We start from the raw sequence: 20,343 nt of genomic DNA, 5'->3' as shown, positions 1-20,343 counted from the left end.
GGAAATACAAAAGCATATAGGCAGTTTTCGCACCTACAGCTTTTAAATGTGAAACAAGCATAACGCAGGAACTTGCTTGAACTGCATGCGGCTGTGACCATGAAAAGTTACCCCACTCAGTATGCCCTTTCTTGCTCATAAAAAAACGGTTTTGTTTATAACCAATGTCATGTGAAACAGATAACTGAAATATTATTAACAGAACACACATACGTCCCGAACTTAGTGTAAGATCCCATTTTTATAAATAAGTTATGTAATGAGGAAGTTGAGCAGCGAAATGATTGCAGCTATAATGAAAAGATAGCTAGTCATGAATAGCTTGAAAAAAGAAAGAGTTCAAACAGAATCTTCTGAGGGCCTTGTTTGTACATAGTTGGCAAATCTTTTTAAAGCGCAAACAAGAAACACGGCACAAAAGGAAGGTCATACACAGGTGAGACACTACTTTCAATTCTTTATTCGACAACGTCGACATGAAATATGTGTGACACAGGCATACGTGCAGATTAGTTTATGAAAAAAATACAAGATATGAATATATGAACAAGAAATGCCTAATTCATACGCGCGTCGAGGTATGCATCAATGAGATTTAGTTGTGTTTGCATACCTCGACGCGCATATGAATGGGGCATTTCTTGTCTACATATTCATATCTTGTTTATTTCACCCGCTTTCAACGAAGCGGGTGAGGTAGTCCGTAGTCACTACTATCTACTTATTTCCAGATGTTGACGTCGGAAAGGGTCCCTACAAATCCGTATCGATCTGCTGCAACGATCGGCAAGGAGGTTCGATCGGCTGTAGTAATCCTGCTAGCCCTGTCGGTGGTGTCTTGCGTCGCTGACAGTCTCGTCATTTATAGACGTAATGGGCGACGTCGGCATTCAAGCGCGGCCTGTAGTACCTTTCCCGTATCCTCGGCAGCGTCCGGGAAATCTCAGGTGCTCATCGGTCGGATCGTCATGTAGGGCGTGTAGTAATTCTGGACGCAGCGCTGAGGAAACAACAATAAGGTAGTTGGCGCGGAATGGTGAGAAGTTCTTCTTTATGAGTAGGTTGTTTTGAAGCGAGAACAAAGACTATCCTTGCTTAACTGCCCTAGTGACAACGGCGGTATTTCCTTCCAAATACTCGACGAGGTTTTTTAGCTCCGGGTCTGCTCGTTGCTGTTCAGCGAAATGTTCTGTGCTTATTATTCCAAGGCAGGCGTCGTCATCCTCGTCATCTTGCGGCGTCGGGTCAATGGCGGCGCGTGATAGGCACTCGGCATCAAAGTATTTTCGTCCGGACTTGTAAATGTCATTTTCCTGCAGTTTGAGGCTGCACCGCGCCAGGCGTTAGAGAGTCCTCTAAATTCGCGAGCCAACACAACGTGTCATGTTCGCCGACAACTTTGAACGGCCGGCACATTTTCACTGTAGCTGAAATGATGGTGAGGCATTGCTTTTCGGTCGCATAATTATTGCCTTCCGCTTTTGACTGCGCCCGGCTAGCGTAAGCTATCGCCAGTTCAAGTCTGTCTTTCCTCCGGACTAGGACGGCACCCAAGCCTAGGCTACTGGCGTCATTGTGAATTTCTTTATCGGCGTCATCGTCGACGGGCGCAAATACCGGCAGCGACAGCATGCGTCCCTTAAGTTCTTGAAATGCGTCGGCCTGTGGCGTACCCAACTTGAACTCGACATCACAGTTAGTTGGATGTGTCAGTGGTTCAACGATGCGTGAAAAGTCCTTGACGAAGCGCCTGTACTAGGCACACATGCCAAGGAACCTACGCACTGCCTTCTTGTCGGTGGACTGCTGGAACTTTGCGATGGCACCTGTCTTCTGCTGGTCGGGGCGGACTCTGTACTTGCTGATGATGTGGTCCAGGAACAGAAGTTCATCGTAAGCGAAGCTGCAGTTTTCCAGCTTCAGAGAGAGCATGTTGACTTGATGGCCTCTACTATTGTCGAAAACCGCTTAAGGTGGTCGTCGAGATTTCCGGCAAGGAAGATGACGTCATTCAAATAAATAAGACAGGTCTGCCCTTTCATTCCTGCTAATACTGTGTCCATGATGCACTGGAACGTTGCAGGCGCCGAGAACAATCCGAATGACATGACCTTGAACTCGTAGAGGCCGTCTGGTGTGGTGAAGGCGGCCTTTTCGCGATCTCTCTCGTCGACTTCTATTTGGCACTATCCAGACTTGAGGTATCTCGACGAGAAATATTTAGCGTTATAGAGCCGATCCAATGATTCCTTTATATGTGGTAGGTGGTATACGTCCTTCTTTGTGATTTTGTTCAGTTGACAATAATGTCATGTTAATATATACAGTGATGCCTGCATTTCCAATTCCTAATTATTAGCAAAATAAAGTAAATCTCAGGCGACGAGCCATCGCAGACGATGAAAAAACTGGGACGTTTATTGCGTGAACATTAAAAGTGCCTAAGTAGAAAAAACTATGCGCGTGAAATTTGGGAAGCCGGTCTCGTGGCAGAGGTCGCGAGGGGATACGTGACCTTAGACAAGGCCTCACAGAACATAGTGTAATCTGACTTGCACGTACGCGTGATGCAAATCGTGTAGAATTTTCTAGAAGACACGCGGGCGTAAGCAATTACTCTTGAACATTCGATGTCTCATGTATAAAAGCGGTGTTCTTGACCGGCAGATCAGATTTTCGATTTTTGCCACTATCGTTCTTCTTTGAGTGTAGCCTGTTTCTGAAAGCACATGTTCGCCCAATAAAACGTTTTGCTGCTTTTTTCAACGTGACTATTACGGGACATCTGATGGAGGTGCGAGTGCCTTCATGTACCGATACCCCCGCAAAGCTACAAACGAATCCCGAACCCCGAAGAAAACACCAACGTCGCAAAAGACCGGTGAGTGAGCCGCAGACTTCAAGGACTGCCCGGGGAGCACGGACTTCTGCTTTATACGACCAGGAAAACCGTAACCAGCTTAACAACCACAATGACAGCCCCAGCGACCCCATTGTCCTTCAACCACCCAGGGAGCCCCCTACCTTCTGTGAAGCTTTGTCGGAGGGTCCTGAAACCTGGCTGGAGACCTAGGAAATGATCGCAACCTTCAATAACTGGACCTCTGAGGATAAGCTACGCTATGTGTACTTCTCCTTTAAAGATGCCTCGAGGACTTGGTTCGAGAACCGGTAGTCCACCCTTACAACGTGTGACCTGTTCCACAGTAACTTCCTAAGGACCTTCACAAACGTCGTCCGAAAAGAAAGGTGACCGCCAAGAAACCATCAGGGCCATTGTGCGCGAAGAGCTGCGCAATATATTACCTTTGTTGTAACCTCAGGTGTCCTTGGTCAAGGACGAACTTCTATGGTCCCTGTGCGTTTCCGAAGTGCAGGCCGAATCGCCGCCTCTTGTGCCAAAAGCGACGACTCTCGGCGCCATGCTGCCGCACGCCACCGACGAAGAGAATCTCAACGTCGCCGCCTATCTCCAGAGCGCCGAAGAAGCCCGACAGCTCAGACGCTGCGGACCAAGAATCAGCAGTGGACCGACAGCTGACATTACAACCTTCAACGATGGTACGTCGAGTACCATCCCGGCAAGCGTGTTTGGGTTTGGAACCGCATACCTAAGAGGATTTACTGAGAAACTTTTGCGCGTCTATTTCGGACCTTACAGGTTCATCCGACGCATTGGCGCACTCGACTATGAGGTCGTGCCAGATGGCACTTCGTTATCACAGCGGCGCTGCTCACGACCTGAAATAGTTCATGTTGTGTGACTTAAGCAGTTGTACCAGCGCTAACGAAGTTTGAGACTTTGCATACTGAAATTTGGATTTCAATTTTTTTCGACTGTCTTACCTTGGACTTTGTTTGTTTGTTGTTTTGTTACTTTTGTTTAATAAGTGTCTTTTTGCTTTTCGCTCTCCTGTTATGCTTGTAGCATCGAAAACATGCTATTTGCGGAAAGGGGCATTGGCACACGTACCATAGAGAAAGGATTTCCACAAGAGGGGACACTAGGCGAAAACTGGCAACAGGAAATACGACACGCTAGTATTAACGCCGACCGTTTGCTGCCGCGATCATCGAAAAAAAGAAAGAGAATGTGAAATGAAGTCAACAGATATGGTTTCATTTTTTTATTCTTTCCCGGCAGAACTAAAGATATCTGCGTATAAATTAAATTATATTTGGGGCTTACTTTTCTTCTGTTGCCTAGCGACAGGCAGATGACGCGCCAGATGCATGCGCCATTCATCAGATACGCCGCAGAAGCGAGCGAGACCGGCTGCGCATCGTAGCGTTGGCCTGTTCGGCGACCCGTCTGCCTGTTTTTCTATTTTTTGATTTAGCCTGCTTTGTTGGGCTCCCTGCGAATTCTTGCATTTCTTCTGCACTTCTACATGGCACCACTGCACTATTGGACTACGGCAAGGTGAGAAATTTTATTCGACAATCTGCGACGCATTTCAAGCAATTAGTCTTACGGCATGGCTTTACCGCATGAGCCCCAACATTATTTTAACTTATTTCGGTAGTTTTGGGGCACGCTAGTCGAAACGCCGCTGTGACGCAGTTTCGCGTGCAATGAATCTTACTAGCGCTTTCTCTTTTGGCGCTTTCTCTAACCCCCAACATTATTGTAGCTAATTTCGTAACTTTTTTTCTTGCTTGTGAGGCAGGCTCGCCGTGCCTGGCCTTGTAACGCAGTTAGCAAATAGCAGCTCGGCTGTGTGGGGCAGTTTGTTTCACGTGTACTGAATCTTACGGGGACAAGTTCTTGACGCTATCTCTGACCCTCTGCATAATTCTAATTAATTCATTGCATGTTGCGATAATTTTGAGGCGTACTCGCCGCGCCTGTCGTGACGCAGCGAAAAGCAGCTTGGTCGCGGCGACAAAGTTAGTTTGGCGAGTACTGAATCTTACTGGGACAATATTGTGACAATTTTTATGATTCCGCAACGACTTAAACCTTCTTTCGGTACTCACTCTTGTCGAAAACACGATGAGCAATTGCCCAGAGTGATAACACGGGAGTGTGTTGCTTGCGCTGGCAGAACGTCAAAGAGCTTAAACACCAGGAACTTGTAACTCGAAAATTCTGTCTTCTCAACACCTGAAGACAGGCTTTGCACCCACGCATTTCTCTTGAATGCGAGTAGGAGGAATTGTGCGAGCCTCCAGCATAGCCTGGTTGAGAGCCTCCGTTCTGGCCACCTCTGTGTATTCGTAGCGTACTACAGCGCCGATTGTGGCCAAGTTCTTTTGGAAACGCTCAGTAGCCCGTGTATTCGTACTCTTAAGCGCAGGAAATAAGTCCTCGGAAGAGGCGAATGCTTGGAAATAGGATGTTTTCGTGGTATGTACGGTATTGTTTGGGATGAGACGGGTGTCTTATACGCCATGTATTCAAAAGCGAACTGCTTTTGTTTGTAATGCCGTCCATTCACCACTTCCGCACGTTTTGCCTCTGCAAGCATTATCCGTATTTGTTAACAGAAAATAATCCGTGCTTGCAATTTACTTTTTTTCAGCTGACGTCTTCCGGCGGAGCTTCATACAGGAGCTACCGCTGCTTACCTGGTGCGACAACCTTGGATGAATGCACAAAGAGCCCGCATTTATATACAATAAAATAAACATTTCTTCATTTCACAAACCGTATTGAGCCTTTATGAAATTGCACGTTGCACCTATAATATGGAGGCCTATAAAGATCGTTCGTAATCCATTTTACTTAATAATAAAACGATTTCGCACGAAAACCCCGCGCGGTTGAACTGTACAAGCAAAAAATTGGAGGCTTATCAAGGTTAAGCCCAGTGGATGCGAAGCATCCACTGGGCTTAACCTTAGCGTATCCTTAGCGTTTGGAGGCATCTTGACCGCATACACGCCCGGCGCAAGGACGCTGGCGTGGTTGCGGGCACAAAGACTGACGCTACGGCGGGCGCGCGACGCTTCATCCCTGGCGTGACGTCACATATCACGTGATGCAGCGATGGTGGCGCCGCCGCCGCGTCGCGCGCGACGGCGCGAACCGAAGCGTGGAGGCCTCCGCCGGGCGACGTCCGACGGCGCGATATGAGGCCCCATCTGCAGCCGGTGTGACGTCATCACGTGACGTCACATCATGTGATCTCACTTCAGGGTCAATGGTGGCCACCGCCGGGAGGCGACCGACGGCGCGATATGAGGCCCCATCTGCAGCCGGTGTGACGTCATCACGTGACGTCATGTCACGTGACCCCACTTCAGGGTCAATAGTGGCCACCGCCGGGCGTCGCGCGAAGGCCCGAAACCTACGTTAATATGCTTCGCATAAAAGAAAAACGCGTGGAACAGTGCAGCTGGCGTGACGCGTACCAGCTAGCATTCAAAACGCGCGCGCAGAAAACCGAAACCGGAAGTGTAGCTCAGGTGTTAGCGCCAGCGCCTTGGTGCGCTGCTGTCAATTCGGCTGCTGGGCTCTATGGGAGTGTCCGCTCTTGTTGAATTCTTTCTCTTTGCATGTAGCTAGTTATCTTTCTTGGGTGACCGCTTTTCACCGCGTAAAAAACCGCTCAGCGCGGGACGCACCCGCATGTATCGAAAGTTTCCCGAATGTTATCGATGACTCACTCTATCTGCTCTCTTTTGTCACCCAAGCTTGTGTAATCTGATTGGATGTGCGGCACGAATTGTGTAGAACATACTGAAAGACATGCAAGCACCAGCGATTTCTCTGGATCATTTGATGACTCATGTATAAAAGCCGACGCGCTTGACCGGCACATCAATGTTTTTACCATCTTCAACTATGTTCGCGGCGGTCGTTGTTCTTTGAGTGTAGCCTGTTTCTCAGGGCAGAGAGTCGCCCAATAAAACGATAGTTTCGTTAAACACAGTTTTGCTGCCTTCTTCACCGTCACTACTACCTGACAATATGGGTCACCTGACGGTGGTTTGCTCCGAACCACTGCCAGTTATACAATTCGCTGCTCCTAAGAGCAACGAATTGCTGCTCCTAAGAGCATTGGGAAGTGCTGCTCCTAAAAGCAGCAGTTCCCAATGAGGCGAAAGCGGTATGAAAGAGGTGCGGCGTAATGCTACCGCAATTTTCTCGCATTTAACGCTAAATCGCCGCTGAACTTTTTATTCCGTGACGGAATGCAAAGGCAGGGAACGGCAAGCAAGGATGTCGCCACGGTCTCAGCAACCATGTGCATGCACTCATGAATGCGGACGCGCACGTACTAACACAAACAGGTGCGCACGCACGAACGTGTGCGTGCGAGTGCATGAGAAGCGTTTGTGCCTGTAGAGGGGTACTGTCGCATAAGTGAAAGCATCACCTAACTCATCATGCAACACTTGGTCTACATGTCAAATTATCCGTGATCGGGGTTCACTGAAGTTCGTAAACACGTAGTCATTCAATAATAAGAGAAAAAAATAATGATGTAGATGCTTCACTAGAATATCGTCGCATTGAGAGGAAAAAAAACTATCTCGAACTAGCGGCTCATCCCCATACTTCTCGCCCGTTCCACATCAGTCAAGTCGCAACAAGCAAAATACTTCTGGTGTTCCAAATAAAACTTCTCCAAATCCTTTGTCCCACATACAAAAACAACGCTTGTTCCAGATAAAATATCTGAAATATGTGTACGCAGCCAGTGCGGAACCAGTTTGGGTGTACAATTGAACAAGTACGGCGCGACCCGTCTCGCCGCCTTATACCCAGGCCTGATCCGAAGCCCTAATGGCTCGAACCGGTCTCGGGCTTTATGGCCAGGTTCATCCCAAGCCGTCAATGCTACTTTACCTGGCCACGTTTTGCCCGGTCCGCGGTCCAGGACATACTCGGGTTTTCGGGTAAGCCCGAGCCCATGCAGTGCTCTAGTTCAGATTCGGACGTTGTGGATCTTCACGTGATTTGCCAATAACATACGAACTGGGATACATAGCGCAAGAAAGACACAGGGACAAGAAGGAACACGCGACGGGCGCAATAACATTTTATAGTTTCTATGCAATGCACTCTCCCTGTCTTCAAGTGCCGTATCTAGAACTCTTTTCCTGAATTTGTTAAGAGACAATTTTCTTGTGCATTGATTGTAGAGATGACTTGGTAATGTGCGCTGTAGCTGGACGTTTCGCTGCTCCCTGTGTATTGTGCTCTTTTACGAGTCCAAGAGTATATGGTAGGCTGACCGTCATTTGTGTGGTGATTTATGCAACTCATATTTTCTTTTCTTTCCCTTGGTTGCTCTTTTCTTTACTTCTTATTCGCTCTTGTTTAGTTTTGCATTGAGACAGCGAGCCCTTCAGTGGTGTATTTTCGCAGGCTCACGATAATAATCATAATAATAAAAAATTGACGACCCTGTTGACAGCACAGCCGCCACGATGAGGCTGTCGGGCCCCCACGACTGCTCACCGACTCAGGACCAAATGCTGGGCGGGGATACAGATTTTCGTTTGCTGGCGAACTACTTGAAAATAAGAATTAGGATGATAAATATGATAGCGACATCCACAGTACACACAAACAAACAGTTGAAGCACTCTTAAGAGCTATAGCTTTACCTGCGTATGCATGGTTTTCACGAATAGTTGCTTGCAATAATGTTTGCTGGCCTATCATATGTGGCCATCGCAGTAACAAATTTCGTGCGGTCAAATCATTCGCTCAGTAATTGACTCACACGATTTAAAGCTATGAATGCTGTCCTAACACATAAGTAGTGAGATGGTAGGCCAAGCCGCATCGACGAAGGCTCCGAAAATAATTGTTGCCGCCTGAGGTTATTTACGTCGAATAAATAAATGTACGCGCACACTTCCGTGGCTCAGTGGCTACGTGCAGCACACTGCGGCTGATCATACACTCGATACACCACTGCTGTGACCGCATTCCGATGAGGATAGAATCCAAAAACGCTCACATACCGAGCCTTGCTGGCATGTTGAAAAAGCACAGGTTGCCTGAATCATTCCAGAGTGCTCTAAAACGGCATCCCACATTATCCACTTTGGGAAGATGAACCCTACATTATGAAGTATTCGAGTGGTTTTACATTCGACCACCTTCGGAAGGCGACCCCCACAACCCGGAATGGTGCGCCGCTCAGCAGTAAGAAGGCACCGTGGCCAGTAGCCGAGTTTGAGCGAGAAACATTGCTCGGTACTGGTTGACGTATCTTGATGTCTCAATATTGTAAAATAATTTTCATCCACCAAAGCCTAAAGAGAGAATAACGTTTATAATGTGACTTCAAAATCTACAATTTATCTTGCTGCCACATTCTTTGCACGCTAATTTGGGCCCTATGGTTTCCAGGATTCTGGAAACAGTGCGAGTTTCAATGACGGCATATGTTTAGCAAACATGATCGGTTAGGAGCCAATGAACTACAAACACGCTCCGTGATCATAGCTGGCTCACCCACTGCAGTGTCTACCATAGTGCCCAGTTCCACCAGAGTGATAGGTCGTCGCGAGTAAGCGGCGTTGCCACTCTTCGCTTCGCTTGGCGCAGTTTTTCGTGTCTGGCTTCATTACGCTTCAGTCTGCACTGCTCGTCCAGTAGGCGAGTGATTGCCTGAGCGCTCGTTTTTGAGCAAGTTTTTATTCACTTATAAGCGTGAGCCAGTACAGAAATTGCCACTCTCATGTGCGTGTGCTGTGCTTCATAAATAATTACTTCACCCGAGTGCCTACATTCATTTATTGAGTTTTGCTTTGTCTACTCAGCGCATAGGCCAAAATAGCAGTTACCTCTTGTTTTCCCTTTCTGCAGCTGTGCGAAAACGAGAAAAGCTGCGCCTGAAATCAGGCAACCGCATTTTTGCGTGATCGACGAACTACACCTGCGATCGTCGCTGTGTTAGAGGTAATCGGTATGCGGGCATAAGCTCGCATGCACTGGCTCACTTTCCCTGTCGCGTGCGGCCGCTAACGAGTTGTTCATTATACGATCACTGGCTCTACCGGAATTGGGCTGATCAATCCATTGCACGCCACAATGGCTTACATTTCGGAGTGTTGAGTGGTTGAATTCGCAACCACCGGTTTCCATACATCAGAGGAGTGTTGCTCCAAAGGGTAGCAGAATGTGTCGGGAAATGTTCGTGCCTTGTAAGTAGCTTGTAGTTTTTCGAACGATCTTGGCAGTTAATTTTGCTTTTGGGTGACGAAACAGCCCCAAATGTAGGAACACAACAGGAAGCGGCTGTCATTCATTTGCTTCTTTCATGTAATTCAATAGAAAGAACACTGAGTGGGTAAAGTAAAAAAAAATCCGGTTTATTTTCTGCTTTGGACGAAGTGCGCATATGGACAGCGCAACAAAGCTTCTTTGGCAACATAGAGTAATGCTTCAGCCAAAACTAATGATGATGAAACGCTGCATGAATCTGCTTTGTATACGTAGTATGGCGCGAATTGAATGCACTGGAAACTATGAACAATGCAAATTATTCAGCGCTGAACTGCTGTTCAGGTACTGTGATCCCTTAGGAGTCACTGGGGATTTCTTTCATTACAACGAGTTCCTTCATTTCGCACATATACGTTTAGGTGATGTGTTATGCTTCGCTGATGTGTTGATATTCGACGCGGCAGAGTACGCCGGCGCGAGACATACTTTCATTTCTTATGTACGTCGCTGCCTAAATGGCTAAGTTCACTCGACATATACAAATTTGATGAATGGCGATGACGTCTACCAGACAACACTATCACCTGTGCATTTACGATGGCGTGTACGTCACATATACATTTTCATCCCTTGAAGCCATGGCCGAGCCCGTATCCGCCATAGCCGAAGCCACCGTATCCGCCTCCGTAGCCTCCTCCCAAGCCCGAGTGTGCGACGACCGCTCCTCCACCGTGCAGCTTGTTCACGTGGTGCACCGTCTTCACAAGGAAAGCGGGTCCAGCGACGACCTTCGAGAAGGCGGGGCCGCTGTGCAAAAGGGCCACGCTACTGCCGATGCCAACGCCGCCAAGGCCTCCACCGTAGCCTCCTCCAAATCCTCCGCCGTAGCCTCCTCCAAATCCTCCGCCATAGCCTCCTCCGAATCCTCCGCCGTAGCCACCGCCGAAGCCATAGCCGCCTAGCAATCCACCAGCCATGCTCGTAGCCGCAACGGCACTGATGACAAGGACGGTGTTCTGTGGGTGACCGATAAAAATTAATTAACGTACTCATTCTTTCGGCACATCGGAAGTTCGGCAAAAAAAAATACACCAGTTCTATTTTTATTATTTTGTTGGCTTTATCGAAGATAGATCGGATATTTTATGGTTAAAAATGTGGTGCTCTTGTCAGGGCTACTCATGAGAAATGACAAAAAGAAAACTTGCAGCTGCAAGCAACAAAGGAATCACCGCTGAAATTATCGCACCCCGCGTGAACACGATACATACAGGTACACCTAGATAATTAGCCGTTTCATTTAGGTTGAGATTTTGGATTCCACCAAGACAGAAAATACAGTTATATTTAACGGTCATTCAATGTTGTCCTCATTACTACTTAATTATTGCCGGCTTAACAAGCAAACCAAGCATACTTAGATTAATAATTCTTCAGAAACGAGCAGTGCGGCGCATTGATATCCCTAATGGTGTTGATTGTATGGCATGCTTTCTTTTTAAAACGTAGCATATTGAAGGTGAGTAAATTATTTGGTCTTAAGATATCGTCGCACATAGGGTGTGAAATTATGAGAGATGAGTTTGCTTTATGCAACGAACACCTTCCCAGTGGTACGCTACAATGTTTGCTTCGGAGTGCCACCACGTAGGACGAACTGCGCTGAATTGCCTAATACCGATTTTTGTCAATGCACACGTGCCTTTCACGGGAACTGTGATACAATTTACATAATTTGTCAGTTCTTAAACTGAAATAGTCTTCTTATATATCTTCTTATATGTCGTTCAAAATAAAACTGCGTGTTGAAACCAGGCATCTCCTATATGAGATCTCATATGATCTCATAAAAGTATGATCGATCCTATTTTTTTCTTTTTTCCTTTGTTTCAATTTTCTCAGTAAACTATGCGAAATATTGTATAAATATCTTTGTCATTACCACATGAAAAGTGCATAAGTAGTAGGGCCGCTGTCATGTATATATTATCTGCCTTAACTTGTCATCTGAAATCAGGTTTGCTCCGAAACAATGTTGAGAAAATAGAAAAGCGCTGTAGCTTCTCGAAAATAAATACGCGTTTTAGTCATCATACTCTGATTTTTTTAGCGCTTTATGACATATGGAAAAGAAAGACTAAAAACCGTAGCGCTGTTCTAATAGTTTTGAGTGCAAAATTAAGAAGCGTAATTTCTCATTAAAGAAAGTTCTTATTTTTATAAGGGCCCAGAAGCCTTAAGAAGCTGAGGGAGTAATTAAAGTAGGACGCTCAAGCCGGAGGCATGCGTGTCAATAGTCAAAGACAATCGTTTTCAATTCCGATAGCTGAAGGGAACCTTTCTCAAACATCTCTACGCAAACCATACAGTAATCTCAACCAGATGTTTACGAAATCTTTAAATTGCACACAAAGATAGTATGAACCTCACAGCGACTACACAGAATTTGACAGCGAAGCGCGGCTCTGCGTTCGCTTGGTGTTGTCCGGACGCATGCAGCAAAAGTAGACGGCGTGCCAATGAGCGAGAGAAAAGCGGCGATTACTCCGAGTACTGTTCCGTACTCACCAAGGCGTTCATTTCGAAAGACCTTACGGTGCAAGCTCCTCTCTGCCAGAAAACTGTAGACGCAATGCAGGCACTACGCGGGGCTCCCAGTCTTAAATACCGTTCAATATCACTGCGCTGGCGTGATTAGAAAGGAAAAATATGAAAGAGGAAGCGCACGAGGCTACGCAGTGTCACGTACAGCGACGCGGAATTTATCGCCCTTGAGCTTCGCGCCGAGGAATGGAACGCTTCCCGGACGGTGCGCTATGCGCGACGCACTTGAGGCTTCCTCCTTTGATTGGATGCGTTAACCTAAAGCGGGGATGTATTTGGAGCTGCTCAAATTAGCCACGCTTTTGTGCTTGTCGTTCGCGCCGGCGCCGAGGAAGCGACGGATGCGAAGTGACCGGACTCGCCTTAGGTTGACCTCAATTGCACGGCACTGCAGCGAGGTGTACCGTGCTCGTGTTATGCGAGGAAGCCACACCATCGCTTTTTCTCACGGAAATACCAGGAAATAGCCGTCTGCTTTCGTTCGGCTAACGGGCACTCGCTTAAGCCAATTCAGTCCTCTTCGATGTGCTACGCGTGCTTATTTTCGGATTACACTCTCGATAACCACGACTACAAACTGCCATGCAAATAGCGCACTTAAATTGGACCACAACACTTTCCGGACCACGGACATGTCCGCATGCCTTGAATTGCGGAGCACCTTGTAACCGTAGCCAGTAAAACCGCACAGCACAATTTTGTTCGAATATGTAAGTAGATGCTGGCAACGCGAATACCGGGCAGCTTGTCGAGGCTGTGGAGATAGTCAACTTTTTCTTAGATGGCGCACTCTGCAAATCCTTGTGGTTGCCTTTGCATAAACGTACATAATTTTGTATTGGTGCAGCCTACACTCCTTTGACCTGCGCATCCATGCGCATTGTTTCAACGCAATGCGTATCCACGCCATATGAACCTTACATGCAAGATTTTGCCGCGACAGTGCATAAATTGTAATGCCTCCATCGTCGCGGCGTTGTTCTTGAGCAATAGTTTGGTGAGGTTCCATATAATTGCATAAGTTTCGTGTAAAGTAGGGAGGCCCTTCAGATCGGACGAACCGTTGACGCAGTAAATGAGTTCATAGCCTCGCGTATCCCAAAGTTCAGCTTATTTCGTTTCCACTTAACTGCACGAGCTAGCTTACAAAAACTCCTTTATTGCCACATAACAAACAATATAAATTTAATCGGGCGAGGAGCAAAGGGCGCGTGGCTAAAACCCCTTAAACCATAGAGTTTCCTACAAAATTACTAGACGGAACTCTGGCGCTGCAGTCGTTGTCCTACCATGGGAATGATGGGAAGTACATGGATTTGTCTGATCTTCGTGCTTGTGGATTCAGACGTTCTTGTGGCTTTGTATATTACGCTATATAAATCTTATTGTCGTATATTTCAGCGCAATCTATATTCTTCAAAGTGCAGAAGACGCCGGGAACGCGTACCATTGCTATTAATTGCAAGGATTGAGCTTGTCCAGGTGGTCAAATCGAAACGCGCCAAGCGTCTCAAGGCACCGGCATGCCCGCGATAAATTCGCAAGGGCGTTTCATTCGCTTGTCGATGCATGCATCCGTGGCTTAATGGTTTTAATATCAGGCTTCTGTACTAGAGTCCCTGTGTTCGAATCCTGCAGTCGGGCAATTTTAATGATGTTTATTTAATTATTTATTACGCAATAAACTGTTGAAAATAACGAGTTTACTAAGTCACAAAGCCGTTTGAAGCCAAAAAGGACGAAGTTTAGGCAAATCCATGTACTTCCCATAATTCCCATGCTGGGACAACCGCTCCCATTGTAGCTCACGTAGACACTAGCGCCAGAGTTCCCTCTAGTAATTTTGTAGGAAACTCTATGCCTTAAACTTCGTAAAGTAGCGCCACGCTTTGAAGAACGCCGCCTCCTCCTCCAGCGCTCTGGCCGAAGCCGACGCCGCGTCGCTATTGGCCTAATGGCATCACGTGGCCCCTTGCGCCGTCTTCGTTTGCTTACAGTCGCGCTTCAGTGCCATCTTTGCTCGAGAAGCGGCGCTTGTTGGCGGCATTCCTTCCGTTCCTATTCTGTGTTGTTTTGATCTTGTGAACGCCTCGAAGGATGTTTTGTGGCAAGTGCGACGTCGCTTCACGTCATTTTCTGTTACCATGACCTGCTGCGCGTTTGGATGCCAATATAGTTTTAGCAAAGGCAAGAATATGTTCGCGATACCTTCTGGCAAGCGCAACGCGTTAAGAAGGAAGACATGGCTTCACCGAATCGGGAGGGAGAAGTTCCGACCAACTTCCTCCGCGCGACTATGTGATGTAAGTTGTGGCTCTCTCAGAGTATTGTATGTGCCAGGCTTGCGTATTGTGCTGCGGGCAATAACGTAGTAGATATTGCACAGTTCACTGTGCATGTTGTCATTTGTACGCACGCTTTAACATGATTTTTACGCAACGTCTGCTTTGCTTATATGCGCACTACGTGGCCGTGTTAGTCATATTTGGTGCGCTTAATCGTTTTGAACGCCAACCGGCTTGAGTTCGCGGGCACGCGAGGTTGCGTGCGATAACATGATTATGAAATTATTAAGATTCAGCGCAGTACTTTTGATAACATTTCAGTCTCGATCATGAAAGCGCCTCAGGAGAGCAACTCTCTGCCTTTTGTGGTTACTTACTAGCCTTCTTTAGATAGACTAGCTTTGTTTGCCAGATTTGTTCGTGTTCCTCGTTGGCGGTCGCCCGGTGGATTTGCGATACAGAGGCACCGATGAAAAGCGTGCGTGCTCTCCCGAAACCGTGTTACGCGGTGCGTTCGTCGTCGAGCGACCGCATCATGGGTAATTGAGACGTATGTGCTAATTCGCGTGAGCTTTAAAGTGTGCGAAGCTTAAGATGCAGGGGTGGAGCACTCGCAAAGAAAACGTGCGGTCGCCCGCCCGTTGCCTGGCTGGTTTAGTCGTCGTTCGTGCTTAGTCGTTAGCTCGTTCGTTCGCACGCTCGTTTAGTCGTTCGCTCTCTCGTTTGGTTCGCGCGCCCATATAGTCGTTCGCTTGCTCGTCTATGCCACTATTAGTTTCAACAGTCATTATGCCTAATTGAGACGCGCTTGCTGTAGGACTCTTAGGCTGGTGCGTTTATTTACGCAATGAGACAATAAATGGTGCACACGGACTTGTGACTGCAAATGCAAATCTTTAATGCATCTATGCGAAAATAAACTGTTAACTTGCAACTCGAATGCCGTTTCATATCATTTTAACCTATGGATAAAACATCATTTCACTTGCCGCAATTTCGGCCGCGTCATGGCGGGGGGATTCTTTGCGCGATCATGACTTCACTAATAAAGTCATGTCTCGCAAATGTTACTTCGAAGGGAGTGCAACCGTCGTGAATGCATGCACCTCAGTGCAACTCGGTTCGCGACACGTACGTCACTTAGCGAACGGACGAACCAACGCACCATGAAGTGTTATTCGTGATAAGTGATTAACCTGAAAAAATTACTGAAGGCCACAGTGGTCTTGTTTGAGATTGAGTCAAGCATTGTTATCGCGCTCCCGCTTCGCGCACGAATGCTAAAAACTCATTTTATTTTCTTGTGTACGCACAGTCCCGACTCGATGATCGGCCGCGGTATTTCTGTCGGCGTTGAGACACGAGAAACACAGTAGCACCAGCGCCCACCTCTGAGGCTTTGCGCGCGCTTAGATTGGCAAGCACGCACGTTGGCGGCACTGTAGCTTGTAATACACTTTCGAACCTCCAGAGCAGTGATCTCCGTCAGCCTTTGTAGGTCATAGCTCATACGCGCCGCGAATTCACATGGTAAGGGCGGCACGGATTCTTTAGGCTGAGGGCTTGCTGGAAGCCAAGAGGGTGTCATTCGATGGTAAACGTGTTATTTACTACCATTCGCAACAAGATCTAGCGACACGCCCTTGACAAATGTTGCGTACCTAATTGTAGGGCACGCGATACATTCGCAGTCGTCAACGCACAGCGTTAACACTCCTTCAGATACTTTTTTAAGAAATAGTTATCAAAAATTGAAACAAAAGCTGCCGTTACCGAATTTGTACAAGCATCCGACTAGAAATTCTATGCTGTACACGAAGTTACGCGGAGCTGGAAAGCCAACGCGAGCGCCTAAAGCGTACTGCCTTGCTATGCGTGCACTCACTCTGCGAAAGGTCGTCTGCTGCGCTCGAGCATCGTAGGCGGCGCCATGGTCGAGGAGGGAGCGTCAAAGACAGGAGAAACAAGGAGGAGTGAAGGCGGAGGAGGAGAGTGGCATTACTTTACGAAGTTTCATGGGCTTTACGCGTGGCAAGTCTTTCCTCCTCTCTGGCCTGCGCCAGCCGGCGCGGTGCTGCTTGGTGTGTGGCACTGGTTTGCTGCTGAGCTCGTTCTCCGCGAAACTTAAGGGATATCAGCTCAGACGAGTTCGTTGAAGAACCACTGCGTCACCTTTCAATGCAGCGGTAATTAAAGTATTGGAAAAGTTCTTTTCAGTGCAGAAAAAATCCGAAGTCCATCACCAGCCGCGCTGTGTGTATGCATTGTGCACTATTTTCACTGTATCGGTGTCTGCTTTTGGAAGAGCAGGGGTGTCTGGTAACTGCCGGCGCGAATCGGAAACTATTTTAGCTATTGCAACGCTCTGCGTCAGAACAAAATCATAAGAGTGCCCTCGTGCGACCAACCAAAGGCAACGCCGAAACATCTAAGCGCCAGTCGTTATGAAATACTTGCGTCAACCACCAGCATCGTTTTAGTGCCTTTCAGGTCTAATAAATCTGCAATCGCTATGTCTAGGCTAGGATCCTGTGTGATGGCGATGGCGTTGCTCAACATAGTCACCACTGCGGTTGGTAAACTAGCATGATTTGTGCTTCGGAGTTGCCTTTTTGCCCTCCAAAGCAGTAATGGCCGAATGATAACGCATAAAAAGAATCCGGTGGCTATTTTCGGGGCCAATTTTCGTTAAACGGCTGGGTGCGTTGCAAAGGACAGAGCAAAACGTACCGAAAAAAAAACGTTTTCATGCTTTCTTTCACGAAAGAGAAATGACTAACTCCACAATAAGCCATTGCATGGGCCCGCCGCATGCTTAGACCCTGCCTTGTAGAAAATAAGTAGGTCTATAACGAAACATCTTCCACTCCTTCGGACGCTTTCGCATTCCGCAGACGGTGGCTCCACCACTCCACAAGTGTGATTCGCACTGTACGGTATGCTGTTATTACTAAACAAAAATATTTCATTCATATGTTGAAAGCACGTCCAACAAGCGAGGTAGCCGCACAGTGTATCAGCAGATAACAATTTGAACCTTTGTCAAAATAAACAGGCAACTTATTTTGCAGCAGAACTGTGACCCCCTTTTTACGATCGTCATATGTTTGGTAACTGCTTGCTGCTAAACTATGGTTTAGAATTACAGTGATAGTGCTGCAGTAAGGTCACATTCGTGAAGGTCGGTTGTTCTTTGTCGAGAAATGCTCGACGAAGAACAACCGACCTCAAACACCTCGAACCAGCAAAGCCGAAAACCGAAAACGTGCGGCCGAACAAGTATGGCGAGACTTGCGGACAGCCCAAACTAGTGCGAGACACTCGCCTTCAGTGGTCGAAAATTTTCATTCTGAAGAGGAAAGGAGGTGACTAGCATAGACGATGATGCGATCACGTCCCTGTTGCTGCTAGGCGAGAACAGCGCCGATGCCATGTCCACTGGCGTCAGTGCGAAGTTCAGTGGGGGCTGACGGGTCAAAATGGGCCAAGCTGGGTGGTGACGTAAGTAAAGTCGTGCGCGTGGGAAACGCAGTGGCCTGTTCAGGACCTCAAGAAAAAGGCGCTTCCTTCTTTGAGATTTGCGTTACTGGACGGGCAACGTCAGCGAAGTTCTTGACAAAACGGCGAAAATAGGAGCACGAGCCGATAAAACTTCGGACGTTTTTAGTGGAGCGTGGTATAGGGAGGAAGTCTTTGACAACACGAATTTTTTCTGGTTCAGGTTGCACGCCTTCAGCACTCACAATGTGGACAAGCACAGTGATTTCGATGCGGCCTGCACGGGGTTTGGCAGAGTTGAGCTGAACGATTGCTTGCAGAAAAACTTCAAGAACTGCCGACAAGCGGCTAAGGTGGCTTTCAAATGTCGGTGAGCAGACGATGACATCGTCAAGGTAACAGAGACATGTTGACCATTTGTATCCCCGAAGCAGGGAGTCCATCATTATTTAAAATGTGACTGGGGTATTACACAGCCCAAAGGGCATTACCTTAAACCGGTAAAGTCCAAGGGGCGTAACAAATGCGGTCTTTCCACGGACTTGCTCATCGACGGATATCTGCCAGTATCCTGACCTCAAGTCGATAGAAGAGAAGTAGGCGGAGTCGTGTAGACAGTCGAGAGCGTAATCGATCTGCTGCAGAGAGTGGATGTCCTTGCACGTTGCTTTGTTGAAATGACGGTAGTCTATGCAGAAGAGCCAGCAGCCATTTTTCTTCATGACTAGGATGACCAGTGATGCCCATTGACTGCATGAAGATTCAATGACGTCTTTGGTGAGCATCTTGTCCACTTCACCCTGTATCACTTCTCGCTCGTCATAGGACACGTGACAAGGACGTCGTCTGATTGGGCTGACGGCCCCAGTATCGATCTTATGAGTAACCACAGATGTCTGTCCCAAAGGGCAGTCATTAAAGTCAAAGATGTCGTTGTACGACATCAATATGTGCCGCATATCGGCTGTCTGTGCAGAAAGAAGGTCAGGCTCTATCGTCTTGTCAATATCGCCATCGACGAGATTTCGCGAGGAAGGGGAAGGTGCAAAGGACAAAGGAGCGTTGGTGATGAATGCAGAAACGGCACACTCATAGATAGAAGAGATGTGGGCTAAAGTCATGCCGCCTGGGATAAGTTTCGTGCACCAGCTTAAGTTCAATATGGGTAGAGTCGTTCGTTATCCGTGACTCTAATAAGGGAGTGAGTAAGAGTGACATTTCTGGCGAATAAGACGTCGACGATCGGGATCAAGGAATAATCGCCATTGGGAATTGAAGAAAATGGTCGCAAGTTCACATGTATAACGGCTTGAGGAGGCAGACGAACGTAATCCACTGAGCACCAGCGCGGTTGGCTTGCAATAAGAGCGTCACGGTAGCATGGTAGGTCAAGATGAAGCAAGCCGATTACACACTCAATAAAGGCAGAATGGGCAGACAGAAAATCCATGCCGAGGATGAGTTCATGGGGCAATTTCTCGAGCACGGCAAGTAAGCAACACTTTGTCAACAACACTTAATCGAGCGCAGCACATCCCTAGCACGGGAAACGTTCCGCCATGGGCGACAGGAATGAATGGTACTGTGGGTGGTGTTAGGACCTTGTTAAGGCGGTGACGAAGCTACGAATTTATGACTGATATCTGAGCCCCAGTACCCACTAGAGCAACGACATTTGCGCCATCCAGCTTAACGTCTATCAGGTTCCTTCTGGTCTGAAGTGTGGTGAGATGATTTGGCACGAAAATCGTCGATGCAGCATCAACTCTGGGAGCTGGGGGACGTCGTCCTCTGCAATGGGGGACCCAAACCACGCCTAGC

Source organism: Dermacentor variabilis, chromosome 3 (genome assembly GCF_050947875.1).
Source record: "Dermacentor variabilis isolate Ectoservices chromosome 3, ASM5094787v1, whole genome shotgun sequence".
NCBI classification, from domain to species: Eukaryota; Metazoa; Arthropoda; class Arachnida; order Ixodida; family Ixodidae; genus Dermacentor; species Dermacentor variabilis.
The sequence above is the reverse complement of the archived record's forward strand: the minus strand, read 5'-3'. Positions refer to the sequence as shown.